Genomic DNA, 14,492 nt, shown 5'->3' with positions numbered 1-14,492 from the left:
ATCCCTGCGACCAATTCGCTTGCACAGAGAGGGCCTCCTCCAGGTGCCGTCCACTAGACAGTGTCGTGGGGTGGCGCCTAGGAGTAGAGCCTTCTCTGTGGCGGACCCAGCCCTGTGGAATGACCTCCCTCCGGATATTAGGAATACCTCTGACCTCCGCTCCTTTCGTATTAAGCTTAAGACCCACCTATTCCAAGCAGCTGGCCTGGCTCAACTTTGATCTAACCATATCGCTCCTGACGGGTTTTTAACTGGGTATTTTAATTATATTTAATTATCTAGGGGTTTTTAAATACTGTATTTTAATTGTTTTTATTTATCAGCCGACCTCCTCCTTGTGTGTGTCTCGGTATATGTCTCTGTTATATGTTTGTTTTGTCCACATATTTATTTCATATGTTTCATTGTACGCCGCCCCGAGTCCTTCGGGAGAGGGTGCGGCTAAGAAATAAATATTTATTATTATTATTATTATTATTATTATTATTATTATTATTATTATTATTATTATTATTATTATTATTATTATTATTATTTAGTTACATAAGAATCTTAGTACTATTCTCTTTAATCTACTAATATAACTCTTTTTCCTTTTCTTCCTCTTTTAACCATTTTCTCTTGGGGTCCCAAAAATCCCAGATTTAATTCTTTTCCTTCTTTTCCCCCTTTCCCCTAACTTCTTCTTTTTCTTTCCCCTGCTTTTGTAGTTATTATATCTTTTCTTCAGCATATTTACTTTTATTATTCTAGTAACTTTCCCCAGGGTTTTCTCCTTTCTCCTTCTTTCTTTACTATTTTGTGGTAGGATTGAAAATAAAATGCAGATAGAAGATCTCACTGGGATTTGCGGTCACAAAGGGAAGGTAGATAAAGGGGGAGATCTCCCAAAAAAGAAACCACAAAAAGAAATAGGGAAACATTTTCTATCAGTGGGAACAATTCATCACTACTTGCCCCTGGACGTTGTCACTGCTCCATCACTGGAGGTTTTCTAGAAGAGACTGGACAGCTATTTGTCTGGAATGGTATCAGGTCTCCTGCTTCCACAGAGGGTTGGACTAGAAGACCTCCAAGATCCCTCCCAACTCTATTATTCTATGTTCTAACCACTTCTGAAAAACCTGCCAAGAAAACTTGCAGGAACTTGTCCAGGCAATCTCCAAGAACCAGGCTCAATTGAATAGAGAAAAAAAAAGGATGCCAGAGATGAGACGGTGGCATCTCTCACTCAGTCTTTTCCCACCAGCTGCTGTTCCAATGTGATAGCCTTTGAAATTGATAGTTCCAAAGTATCAATTCCGTGTCATCTACTTCCAGTTATCCCCACAAAAAGCAACCGAGGCTACTGGGTTGTAAAGTGATGGGACTCACAAAGCAACAACAATGAAGGACAGCACACCTCCTGTAATCCCGCTCACTTTCCAAGCTGTCCAATCAGCTTTGGGGGGTGGAGCTCTGGAAGAAATCCCTAGTGTGAGAGAGTTTTTCACTGTCACAGGTGGCGGTGACAATAATGAAGGTGGTAGTAGTGGAGACTCTGATGGCGGCTGTAAAACCAGTGGTGGTGGGTGGGTAAACCAGGTGGTGTTCTCTTTTGAAGGTAGCACTGAAAAGGGAAGAGGAGAAGACGAGAAATTAAGAGACATCAAGGTGGGGATTAGGAGTTTGGGGGGAAATTCTGTCAAGGCTCCGAATAATGAACTCAAGCAAATCAGAACCCTGAGACTTGGCTCCTTCTCAATGCTCTTCTTTAATGAGTACATCATATCAGCACAGCTTCAATTGAAAACCAATTCTAAATCTGTCCCGTGGTTTCAGTACAATTAAATTAGGAAATGACCCCATCCCCAAGTGTCACAAGTCACATTAGACAATTGGGCTAATTGGCTCTTCAGGCACTCCTTCCCCAACCTTATCTGTTGCCAGTAGAGATGACCTTGGTTCTCATGAGAAACCTCTCAGTTGTGTCTACTAAGGCATTCCCACCTCATTCCCCCACCTGTGTGGCAACTGAGGGACAGAAAAATGGCTGTGCCAGGTTCGGTTCGAAGTTGAATTTAGAAGAGAAGGCATTCTATCTCTTTAAACTTCAGCCCTGGCCAACTGGTTCAGTCAGGGGTTGGCAACCTTAAATGCTCAAAGAGCCATTTGGACCCATTTCCCACAGAAAAGAAAAAACCGGAAGCCACAAAACTCTTCTGGTGCCTGACTATTTCCTGAGCGGCTACAAAACTAGCATATGTAGTTGAGTTAAACATTCTGTTTTCTTCTGAAACTCTTCTCTTCTTGGATTTATCCATGGTTGGCCTACTGGAGATCGGAAAACTTGCCAGCCAGCAAGGGTTGGACATTGGCGGTTGTGGCGTATATTTTGAGTGACAGGGAGCCGCAGCAGAGGGATGAAAGAGCCACATGTGGCTCTAGAGCCGCGGGTCCTCACACACACACACACACACACACACACACACACACACACACACACACGGGTTAGGTGAATGGCTTGAAAACTGACATAAAGCAATCTACTTTAAAGGAAAACATATCTGATATTCAAAAGGCAGATGGACAGACTCCACCCAAGAAGAGAAATGCTCTCTTCATTATCACAAGATTGAAAAGGAGTCTCAGGGCCCCAGGGGTATTATTATTATTTTTTACACTGAAATACTTGTAAAAAAACACAAAAGGAGCAGGGATTTAATCACATGGTTGAGCTGACCGTCTAAACCTTTTTAACCTCCTCCCTGCAGATACACCTGAGGTCAACTACAGCAGCCTCTGCACAAACTATGTAGGGATGTCTTGGTTTCCCCCCCCCCCCTTCAGAACTCTTAATGAAAGGCAAGGAAGTGAAGATTTAATCAGCCATTAAAAACCACTTCCCTGGAGGCCAAACCTTGATTTCACAGAGTAAAGTTACAAGCTTACATCTGTGCCAGAAGGCAGGTAAGCAAGCAACCTGCTCAGGTGTTCTGCATCCAGGCTATCTCAATTGCATCTTCCCACTGCCCAGTGGATTTATTTACAGTGGAGAGAGGAATATTGTTACAGCCTTTCCTCTATACGACTGTCACCGTTTCTCCACCTCTAATAAAAATTAAGAAAGAGGATCTCTTATGGGTGGCCACTATATGTGCTCACAGTCCACTCACAATCTGTCCTCCTCACAAATGCTATCCCCAACAATGACCATTAAATGGCAGCAGAATTACAGGTCTTAGTGTCTCCTTATTGCCATCTAGTGGCTACCTAAATCTTTGCAGCTTAGGAATCCTACCCCTAGGGTGAGCACCATCCCCATGTTATAGAAATGTGTTGGCAAACCTTTTCCGCAAGGAGTGCCAAAATGGGACAGCGTGTGTATGCATGCTAGAAACCAGAAAAGCATCCACCCGGTGTGCATATGCGTGCCAGGAAGATGATTTTCTGGTTTTCAGTGCATGCATGTGCACTGGGCAGCTGCTCTTTCAGTTTCTGCCGCTCCCATCCGTGTGAACAATATCTGGCCAGTGCACTGGAACCTGGAAGACCAACGGGCAAGACCTGCCCAGAGAGATGGCTCTGTGTGTCACTTCCAGCCCACGTGCCACAGGTTCTCCATCACAGGTTATAGAATGAGTCTCACTAAAGTTTGCAGAACATCCTTCTAATTAATCATGACAGAGTTCATCCCAGCCCATATGTAGGAATATTACAAATAGTCCTAATGTAATGACTGTTCAGTGACCATTCAAAATTACAACAACGCTGAACAAAGGGGCTTATGACCTATACTTGAAATTATGGCATTGCACCGTCCTCACAGTCATGTGATAAAGATTCGGTATTTGGCAGTCTACCTTTTCATGCAACAAACCACAGGGGTACTGCAACTGCTCCTTCCCACCTCTCTCTCCCTCCTATCTCAGCTGCCCACCCGGCCCACCAGTGCATGCAAGCTGGAAGGCACTGGAAGCCCAGGCCTATTCCCCATCCCACTATACCCAGCAGGCCTCACCATGGTTACAAGACCCAGCCGCATATTTATCTTCTCATTTCTCTACAGTTGATGACAGGAGTACCCAGCCAATGAGAGACACGGCCTTCTTAAAGAGGCCACTCCATGCCATTCTGCAAGCTTGCTCAATTTGGAGAAGCCTCCTTCCAAACATTCACAAGAATGGCGCCTGGTTGGAGTATGGTGCAAGATGCTAGGAAAAGTATCTTCCTGCCCTCCCAAATGTTTGGGTTTGCTAATCTTCTATGCTTCCTAGGCTCAAAAACCAGAGAATGCAATTGGAAGGCTTCCCCTTTGGGGAAGAAGGTCCTCCGAATCCCAATATGCAGCTTCTGAGGACGTTTTCCAGTTCTGATTTCACTGCACTCACCCACAACTTGAAAGTCAAGCTGGCTGGACGTATAGCCATTTGTGTTTACCATTTTACATCGGTATCTGCCTGCATCTTTCATATTGGCCTCTTTCTTGGTCAGAAAGGAATCTGCCCCACTGGCCATCAGCTGCTCCTTGTTATCCACCATCTGAGAAGAAGATGATCACATTATTTCTGTATCTACTTACCATATTTTTCAGAGTATAAGATGCACCTCTTCCCCCTTAAAAGAGGGTGAAAATTTGGGTGCATCTTATACACCAAATGTAGTCCCACCCACCCACCGGCCCCCACCCTTTGGCCTCTGCCTCCTAGCAATTTACCTCCTTGCAGCAAACGGGGAAAATGGGGCTTATGGGGGCGGCAATAGGCAATGGGGGGAGTGCAGGGGGGTCATGCATGGGCATGCCACACCCATAATGCAATGCGCGACCCCCCCAGTGTGCTTTTTTCACTCTCCCCAGGCTCCAGAGGCTTTATAGGAGCCTGGGGAGGGCGAAAAGAGCCTCCCCCGCCACCCCTGGAGGCCCTCCAGAGGCTTCAGGGACCTTCAGGAGGCTTCCCTGAAGCCTCCGGAGGACTAAAAAGGACCCTACGTTCCCAAACTTCCTGTTTGCCCATAGGGCTGTTTTTTGCGCTCTGGAGGCTTCAGGGGCGGAGGAGGCTCTTTTCACCCTCCCCAGGCTCCTATAAAGCCTCTGGAGCCTGGGGAGGGCAAAAAATGGCTTTAAAAAAGGCTGAACTCAGCTGGCCAGCGTGCGCGCTGGCCGGCTGACAGGGCAACACCTCGCGTGCTCTGACAAATGACTCCGCGTGCCACCAGTGGCACGCGTGTCATAGGTTCACCCTCCCGGGGCTATGGCAATCCCTGCAGCCTGAAACAGCCCGTGGTTAAACTGAAATTGAAAGTGAAACTTGCTGTTTGCTGCAAGGAGGCAAATTGCTGGAGGCAGAGGCAGTTATTTTTCCCTTCTAATCAGGCTAAATTGAAACAGGCTGTTTGCTGCAAGGAGGTAAGTCAATAACTGTAAATGCCTATAGAATGTTCAAATTATTAGACTTATTTTTTAAAAAACTGCTTTATTATTGCTCTAGACAACTTAACAAAATGAAGCTTTTTAAAATAAATGTTGCCCAGTGCTATTGTATCTTCTTTTAAATAGCACAGAATAATGTATACTTCCGGAAAGCCACATCAATTTTAATAGCATCTGAACAAGTATAGTCTGAAATGTAACACCACAAACAGTGTATATCTTCAGTACTGTTTGTTGGGAGGCAGAGGCAGATTTTTTTGGTCTTGTTTTCTTCCCCAAAATCCAAGTGCGTCTTATACTTCAGAGCGTCTTATACTCCGGAAAACACAGCAACAAAGTTGTTGCCATCCAGGATGAAAGAGTGAGCGGCAGTACAAGCCCTACACTAGGGTCATTCAATGGCACTACTAAAGTTTTGAAAATCAAACTCAAGAGTTAAGGAGACAAAAGCAGTGGTGGGATTCAGCTAGTTCGCACCTATTCGGGAAAACTGGTTGTTAACTTTCTAAGCAGTTCGGAGAACCAGTTGTTGGAGGAAATCATATTTTGTTTTTTTCCATTTTATAGGGCTAATCCTGTAAGGAAGGCAGGAAGGAAACATTCTGGTGTTGATTCTTTATTTCCCTGCTTACAGAAACTGCCTCTCTGGTTAACCCTTATGACATTGTGACAGCTAAGGTGAAGCGCCCATCAACGTGAGTGACGTTGAGTTGGCCACACCCACCCAGTCACATGACCACCGAGCCACGCCTACCCAGCTGGTCATTAGGGCAGAACCGGTTGTTAAATCATTTGGATCCCACCACTGGAAAGGGGATAGGGAAATAGGTTTGTGTCAGACAAACTGCTTTGTTGGAGGCAATACTTACCCTGTAGAACCTATATATCTTCACTCCATGGCTTGCCTTATGCCATTTCAGAGCACAATCCAAAATCAAATCTTCATCCATTTCCACTTCAATGTTCCGTTCTGCAAAATTCAGCATGTTATAATTCTACTACCAGGGCATGCCAACAGCTGCTAACTTAAATTATACCTTTATTAGGCTTTCTTGGTGGGTTACCCTGCCTGAAGTGATGGGAGCAAGCAAAGAGGACCCTTTGAGTTATGTTTTTAGTAACAAGACTCATATTTGATTAATGTTTCTAGTCCTTTGAAATAACAAGCAAGAATGTGAAATTCTGAGAAGGACCCAGCCAAACTGGCCAGAGACAAGAATTGCCCAAAGAGTTGGCATTTAATAAACCCAAAACTCATTATAATGTAAAAATCTCACCTATTGAATATGTAATTGGTCATTAACAAATCATGCTAAGAATATTATGGGATGCTATGAATTGACACATATAGCTACTGAGCATGCTTGATGACTCAAATTATGCTAAACAATGGAAGAGCCAAAATGTTTGAACTGTATTTAAAGTAATAGCCTACCCTTTTAAGAGGCTCTCACCTTATATCGGGGAAGGAGCGTCTTTTTTTTACACATAAATAAGAGATATTAGTCTACCTTTTCAGTTTAGATCCTATTTTTGGCAGAGGCACAGCGGGCTATGAACCTCGCCATCGTTACAGCTAACGAAAGTTTCGTGGGCCAGCAATTTAGACTGGATTTAGACTGGATTCTTTAGCTCTCCGTCCAACCAGGCTTTGTTATCTTCTGATCCAGCTCCAAACTACATGAGCCGATTTGGGGGTCTGCTCTATCAACACTTACTTCCACAGTTGATGTTCTTGGTACAGGACTGCTGATTTGTAACACATGAGCCGCAACTGATAAATGTATAAAACATCTGACCTACAGAATAGGAATTAAATGAGAAGAGGACCAGAAGAGAGAAGCTAATGTACTGCATGCAAAGCAGAAGAAAACCAGAAGAGTGGACATGCCAGCCCTATGATTCTATGATCTTGCTGGCAAAAGGCAAAACCACAGGACTCTGATGAGTAGACGTAGTATTTGTCCAGAAAAGCATGGGTCACGCTGCTCAGTTCTAGATACAGATGAATCTGGTCTCAGTTCCTCTTATTTTTTGCTAAAAGACCATTTGCAACTGTGGGCAAAAAGACGTATAATGACAAGGAATACATAGTGACACAGAAATGCATTATATTATGGGCAAAATTGCTTGCCTGCCAAAATGTACAGAAAAATAATCACTCAGAATCATTCAGAAACCTTTTTAAAAATCTGATATACAAACTGGGCACAACAAAGTCAGTTCAAGAACATGAAAAATGGCATGGCAAAATTTAACCTGAAATGGTATAGTGCCGTGATGGTGAACCTATAGGCATGTGTGTCCAAAGTGGCACAAGGAGCCATGTTGCCTGGCACGCCCAGCCTTGCCTGTTTGTCTCCTGGATTTCTGGCATGCATGCATGTGCAACGATCAGCTGTTCTTCACGTGCACAGCAACCAGCTGAAAACCAGCATGTGCATGTACGCCGATCAGCTGATTGTCGGGTGTGCATGCGTGCTAGAACGCGGACGTTCGGGCTTTGTGGAGTGTGATCCCTTTGCATGCACGGCACTGCTGAAAACCGGTGTGCGCATGCACGCCGGCCAGCTGATCGTCGGGCGTGCATGCACCCTAGAACCTGGAAGTTTGGCTTTTCTAGAGCACAGCCCTGATGAGGGCATGGGCGCAATGTTTCTGCACAATCTTTTTGGCACCCGGCACTTGGTGCCGAAAAGATTCACCATCACTGGTATAGGGTTTCCTGCAGTGGTGGGTTTCAAAATTTTTTAGAACCTCTTCTGTAGGTGTGGCCTGCTTTGTGGGAGTGGCTTGCCGGCCATGTGACCGGGTGGGCATGGCCAACTTGTAAAATGTGGTGAAACTCACTTAACAGCAACCAAAATGTTGGCTCAGAAACTCTGGCATTTGAAGCACGCAAGTCTTAAAGCTGTCAAGTTACAAGACCCTTGCACCCCTAACCCTTTAGAAAAAAAACCCCAGGGGTGTTCAAACTTGACAGCTTTAAGACTTGTGGACTTCAACTCCCAGAATTCCTCCTCTCGCTCTTCATCTTGATGATGTGCGGATGGGTGGGGAGGGAGCTGGAACCGGTTCTAAACGGCACTGTAGATTTGTGGAACCTCTTCTATAGAAGAGGTTAGAACTGGCAGGAACCCACCCCTGGTTTCCTGCCTGAGCAGGGGGATTGGACTAAAAGACCTCCAAGGTCCCTTCCAACTCTGTAATTCTGTTATTTAGTGCGATAGATTTGCTTTTTCCAATGGAGACCAAAAATGCCATTTGTAGTGGGTGACACTGACTAAGATGCACCAGAATTCTGACTTATAATTGTAACTAGACAACCTGTGACTCCTTGGTCATTGTTTCAGAGATACTTCCTTACCAGATTCCTCAGTAAATGGCAAAGCTTCTAATGTTCTTGAAGAGTTCTTAAAAATTCAGGAAGAAATTCAGAGATATATCTCCCTTGAAAGTGGTCAACTATACAGCACAGTCAAGCGTCACAAGCTGACCACAGGAAATGTTTTGTGGCATTGTGTACAGTGTTATGTCACAGAATGTTTTGGTCATAATTTTTGTGTTATAAAGTATTTTACAACTTTTGCCAAATTTCAATTTCACGGGAATTACGAGGTCCTGATTTTGAACACATCCTGTAAGTTAGTCCATTTGAAGTACCTCAGTTGAAAACTTGTGGCCCAATGATGCATCGTTTTGCCCAGTTAAACTTATATGAAAGTATTAATAACACATAAACTGGACATGAAACTAATCCTTCCTTCCTTCCCTCCCTGTCTCCTTCCCTCCCTCCCTCCCTCCTTTCCTCTTGAAACAGTTCTAATTATGTTAAGGACTAAATATAGAATGAGACTTGTGAGGAGGGGGGAACAACAGGAGAATATGACTCCTAACCTTGATCAGTTGTAGAAAATCACACATCTCCAAATCAACCCACCATTCATTTTAACTAATCTGATACTCACCACATTCATTGCTGCAATAGACTACAAACCAAAAGGAGAAGCAAAGAAGGGCATTAACAACAGATGGTTTATTTCCTCCAGCCCCAATTTCCTACCTAGTGATTTTGAACGGGTAGTTGAAGTTGACATTCTAACATCAGTTTGAGCAAGCAATGACTGAGCAAACAACCAAGCTCAATTTCAGTTGACAGTATTAAATGATTCCGTTACAGATGAATCAGAGGAAGAGAGAAAAGCAGCCAAGAATGGTTCCTTTGATGCTAGAGACCTATGGGTCTTCTGCTGTCTGTAACTGCCACTAAATGAAGCATTCATTCTCAGACTGCTCTTTGCCTCCCTCCCATCCACCCCCCACCCCCAGGTTGTCATTTTGGACAAAACACAGTTCTACTACATTGGAGTGGCAAAAGAGAGGGCCAGCCTACCAGAATGGGCAAATATGCAGCATCCAGCAATAAATAAAACATTTATTTATTTTAATTTTATTTATTTATTTTGGTTTGTCAAGCATGTATGAAAAAGCAAATATAAGTATGAATATAACATATCAACATATAAGTATAAGCAGGTATACGTATATGCATAAGAAATGAGTACAAATAGATGGGAACAGAAGGACAGGGACAGTAGGAGAGGAGGGTTCCTACCAGTTCAGTCTGGTTCAGCCGAGTAGTAACTTGGCCAGATACATGCCCAAACCAGTTCTATCAGCGGTGCCATAGGTGTTGCCATCTTGCCTTTTGCTTCTGCGCATGCTCAGAAGCTATTTTTTTACTTCTGCGCATGCACATGTAGCACTCATCAAGCAAGTGCCCAAAGCACGCGCATGTGCCCAAAGCACATCCCTGAGCGAACCGGCAGTAAAAGGAATGGAACCCACCCCTGGACGGTAGGCACGCTAGTGCGCTAATGCACGCCCTCTTACAGACCTCTTAGGAATGCGGTGAGGCCCATGGTAAGGGGTTTAAGGTTAAAGTTTTGGGGGTTTGAGGATGTAACAACGGAGTCAGGTAGAGTATTCCAGGCATTGACCACTCTGTTGCTGAAGTATTTTCTGCAATCAGGTTTGGAGTGGTTTATCTTGAGTTTGTATCTATTGTTTGCCCGTGTATTATTGCGGTTGAAGCTGAATTATGGGGAACCATTGATTATGTTTATGGCAAAACAGAGATTTGTACCTGGTTGTTTAAACTTAGAACTACATCTTCCTTTCTCCCCTCCCCGCCCCACCTTTTTAGAAGTAAATAGAACTTACGTTTTGCAACTGGTGGCATGACCTCTTGAAAATAAGTCACCAGTTTCTGGAGGCTCCACATCATTTCATTGAAAAGCTGCTCACCTGTTGAAAAGAAAGAAGATACTAAGAAGGTGTTATGGAAAAGTTGTGACCTTGCTGGGCCACGGGACCCAGCATGTTGGTGAAAGCACTGGAGCATCCCATGAATGAAATTTAAAGTCAGGGCAACCCAAGAAAAGACTTACAGGTCTTGCGATCACAACTGAGCTCAAAATTTCAATTGCTAATGAGTCAGTTGTTAAGTGAGTAGCATCTCATTCTATGGCCTTTTTTGCCACAGTTGTTAATGAATCACACAGTCATTAAGCACATCTGTCTTCCCCCTTTCACTTTGCTTGTTGGAAGCTGGCTGGGAAGGTTACAAATGCTCATCACATGACCCAGGATAATGCAACCGTCATAAAATACATGCCAGTTACCAAGCACCTGAATTTTGATCACATGACTGTGGGAATACTGCAACGGTGGTAAGTGTGAAAACCAGTCTTAAATCATTTTTTCAATGCTGTTGTAACTTCAAATGATCACTAAATGGACGGTTGTAAGTCGAGTACTGCTTAAGAAAAAAAAACTATTGTCTGTGATGTGAGAAAGGACTCAGAGCTTCTACCATATTCATGTGGCTCCCACAGCTCTATTATCTTATACGTATATTTGTAGGAAGGAAGTCAACCTCCCCCATTATGTCAACTTTTCTCGGTTTTCTACCTGACTTCCAAAGAACAATAAGACAGAAGACTAAAGCCAATTTGACACCTAAGCTAAAACTGACAAAGCAAGTTTTAATACAGAGGAAATTGGTAAAAGGCACCAACTTAACCAAATAAGAACATCACCTCAAGGTACGGTATTAAATGTTTCCCATGCTGAACCTAAATTTCCTCACAAAATCCCTTCACCCCAGAGGTCACCATCTTGATTCACAAAAGATTAAAGATCCTCAACTCCGCAGGCACCAACCTGCACTTTCTTTCCACCTGACTAAGTGTGTTTACACACTTTCTAGAAACAATACAAGGACTTCTTCTACAGTCTGTGGAGATCTTCTATAGCAGGGGTGTCAAACTCACAGCCCGCAGGCCACCCGGTTTAGCAAGGGGGGAGGAGTTGTGATACATCACGTGACGACGTGCTGTTGCGAGTTTGACACCCCTGTTCTGCAGTCTGTGGAGATCTAAATATGTCTGTTAAGATTAGCAAACCCAATCATAATGCTTCATTAGAGTATCCAGTTGTTGAGCCTAGAGTTAGAGGGTCATTTATATCCTCAGCCTCCTCACCTCCCAGCATAGAGCAATTTCTCTCTACAGGGACATTGTATGTTGTCCATGAATCAACAAACATGAATTTGTTGATCCATGAGAGCAAACTCTCTGCTAGGTTTATTCCAGTTTCCACTGGCTCTGTTGTAAACATACAGTTAGTTTATAATCACCAGTCATGAGATGGCTTCACCAAGTAAAGGTAAAGGTTTCCCGTGCTAGTCGTTCCTGACTCTAGGGAGTGTGTGCTCATCTCCGTTTCAAAGCCGAAGTGCCAGCGCTGTCCAAAGACATCTCTGTGGTCATGTGGCCGGCATGACTAAACGCTGAAGGTGCACGGAACGTGGTCCCTATTTTTCTACTTGCATTTTTACATGCTTTTGAACTGCTAGGTTGGCAGAAGCTGGGACAAGTAACAGGAGCTTGCTCCATTATGCGGAGCTAGAGATTCAAACCACTGAACTGCCGACCTGATCAACAAGCTCAGCGTCTTAGCCACTGAGCCACCATGTCCCTATGGCTTCTCTATGGAACCTTTATTTGGGGTATATAAACCATTGTCTAAAGAAGAGGGTCTTTTGGAGGGAGAAAAAATATGTGATCTTGGCTTTGCTACCTCCCTCTTTGCAATCTTTTGTTGTGGTTCTAAACCTAGTCACGGTTAGCTACTACTTGTGAGCTACTACTTTAAGATGCTTAGACTAGAATTGCCTTTGAGGTGCATTTAAAAAATTGCTAATGTGGAGGGAAAGGAAGGAAAGGAAATTAGGGAATATGAATGGGGGAAATCCTTTCTTCCCTTGGGTAAGGGAATGTCACAAAACCACCAGATGGTGCTGCATAGTTAATTCCAAGAAAAAATATTATATTGGAATACATTACGATGGTGACTTTAGACAAAAGCAGCAAATAGTCCATGGGTGGGGGAATTGGGCAGGCAAGGCAAAACTTTATTGAGGTTTGTGGAGGATCTTGCACCACTAACCCTGTTCTTAATGGACTGTAGTATGTCTAAATTCAAAATAATCCTGAATGCCCTTCAAGAGAAACAAGTATTGTGCATTCCTTTTATGCCCGTATAGTACTATTCTTTTTAACAAGTCTCTACCTTCAAAGTCATTTTCCTTGATCTGGTTCAGAGAGCGTTTGAAGTAGGCAGTGAGTTTTTTTAACGTTAATTCATCTGAAAATAATGGAAAAGAGGAAGAATTGTAGGTAAAAGAAAATAGCCAGATTCCTTCCTCTCTACTCATGCATTTGTCTTAAGAAATCTCGTTTAAATCAGTTTTCCATATATAAACCTCAATCCACAACTTCCGTTCAATATGTCCCTTTGTGAATTTCATGGCCTGCAAACATAAAAACTGTTTCCAAAACTTTTCCGGTTCAAACAAACATTAAACTAAACATTGCTGGATTCATTTTGAGATAGTGTGTTGTGGACCCAATATAATTTATGCCTAGTGTGCAGAAAAGTCCAAATCAAGAGTTCAAAATTGTAGCTTTGCATTATGTGAAAATCTCTCCAAAAATGTCCTTATGGAATTTCACACAAAGCCTGAATTCATTAGGGAACTGATTATTAACCCTGACTTTGCTTGTCAGAAAGTGGCAAAAGATGATCACGTAACTACTGCAACTGTCAGCAATATATGCCAATTGCCAAGCGTCTGAATGATCACATGACCACGGGGATGTTGCAAAACAGTCGTATGTCACTTTTTTCAGTGCTATTGTAACTCCGAATCATACCTTACCTATCTGTACACAAGTGTTTACTTCATTTTGAAGAGACATAAGTTTTATCTCGCACAGGCACAAACACACATGGATATATTTTCAATTACTTTCCAATTATTTAGAACCTCAAAGAAATGATCAGATATAAAAATTAACTATCAATTTGGGTTTGATAGTAACCCTGTAGTAGCACATAGTCATATAGATCAGGGGTGTCAAACTCAATTTCATTGAGGGCCACATCAGAGTGGTGTTTGACCTCGGAGGGCCGAGGATGTATGGGGCGTGGCCATGGTGAGTGTGGCCGGGGGTGGGCGTGGTCATGGTGGGCGTGCACAGTACTCGTATCAGGGGCACCTATGGTGGCCAAATGCTAAGGCAGGATTTTCTTGAGACCCTCACTCATTATAATCTCCTTCCTTCCTTCCTTTTCTTCTTTTTCCTTCCCTTTTCCTTCTCCTTCCTTCTTCCTTCTCCTCTTTCCTTATTTTTCCTTGTTTTTCCTCTTTCCCTTTTTCCTTTCCTGTCCCTTCTTCCATGCTCAGATGCAAAAGAGAAAAAAACTCTCCTTTTGTTTTGTTCAGTTTGTTTTGATAGCCCTCTGCCAGCAAAACAGAGCTCAGGAAGGCCGCACACACACACACATACACACCAGTTCCATTTTTGTTAGCAGAGGCTAACAAAATGGGCCGGTTCTCTTCTGTTTGCAGGTCAGCCCCGCGGGCCAGATCTAAGTACCCCGCAGGCCGCATCCTGAGATAGATGCTGAACCTAGGGCTGGATCCAGATCTTGTCTTACTTAAGATCCATTCAAT

The sequence above is a fragment of the Natrix helvetica genome (genome assembly GCF_964273705.1).
Source record: "Natrix helvetica genome assembly, chromosome: Z".
NCBI lineage: Eukaryota > Metazoa > Chordata > Lepidosauria > Squamata > Natricidae > Natrix > Natrix helvetica.
The sequence above is the reverse complement of the archived record's forward strand: the minus strand, read 5'-3'. Positions refer to the sequence as shown.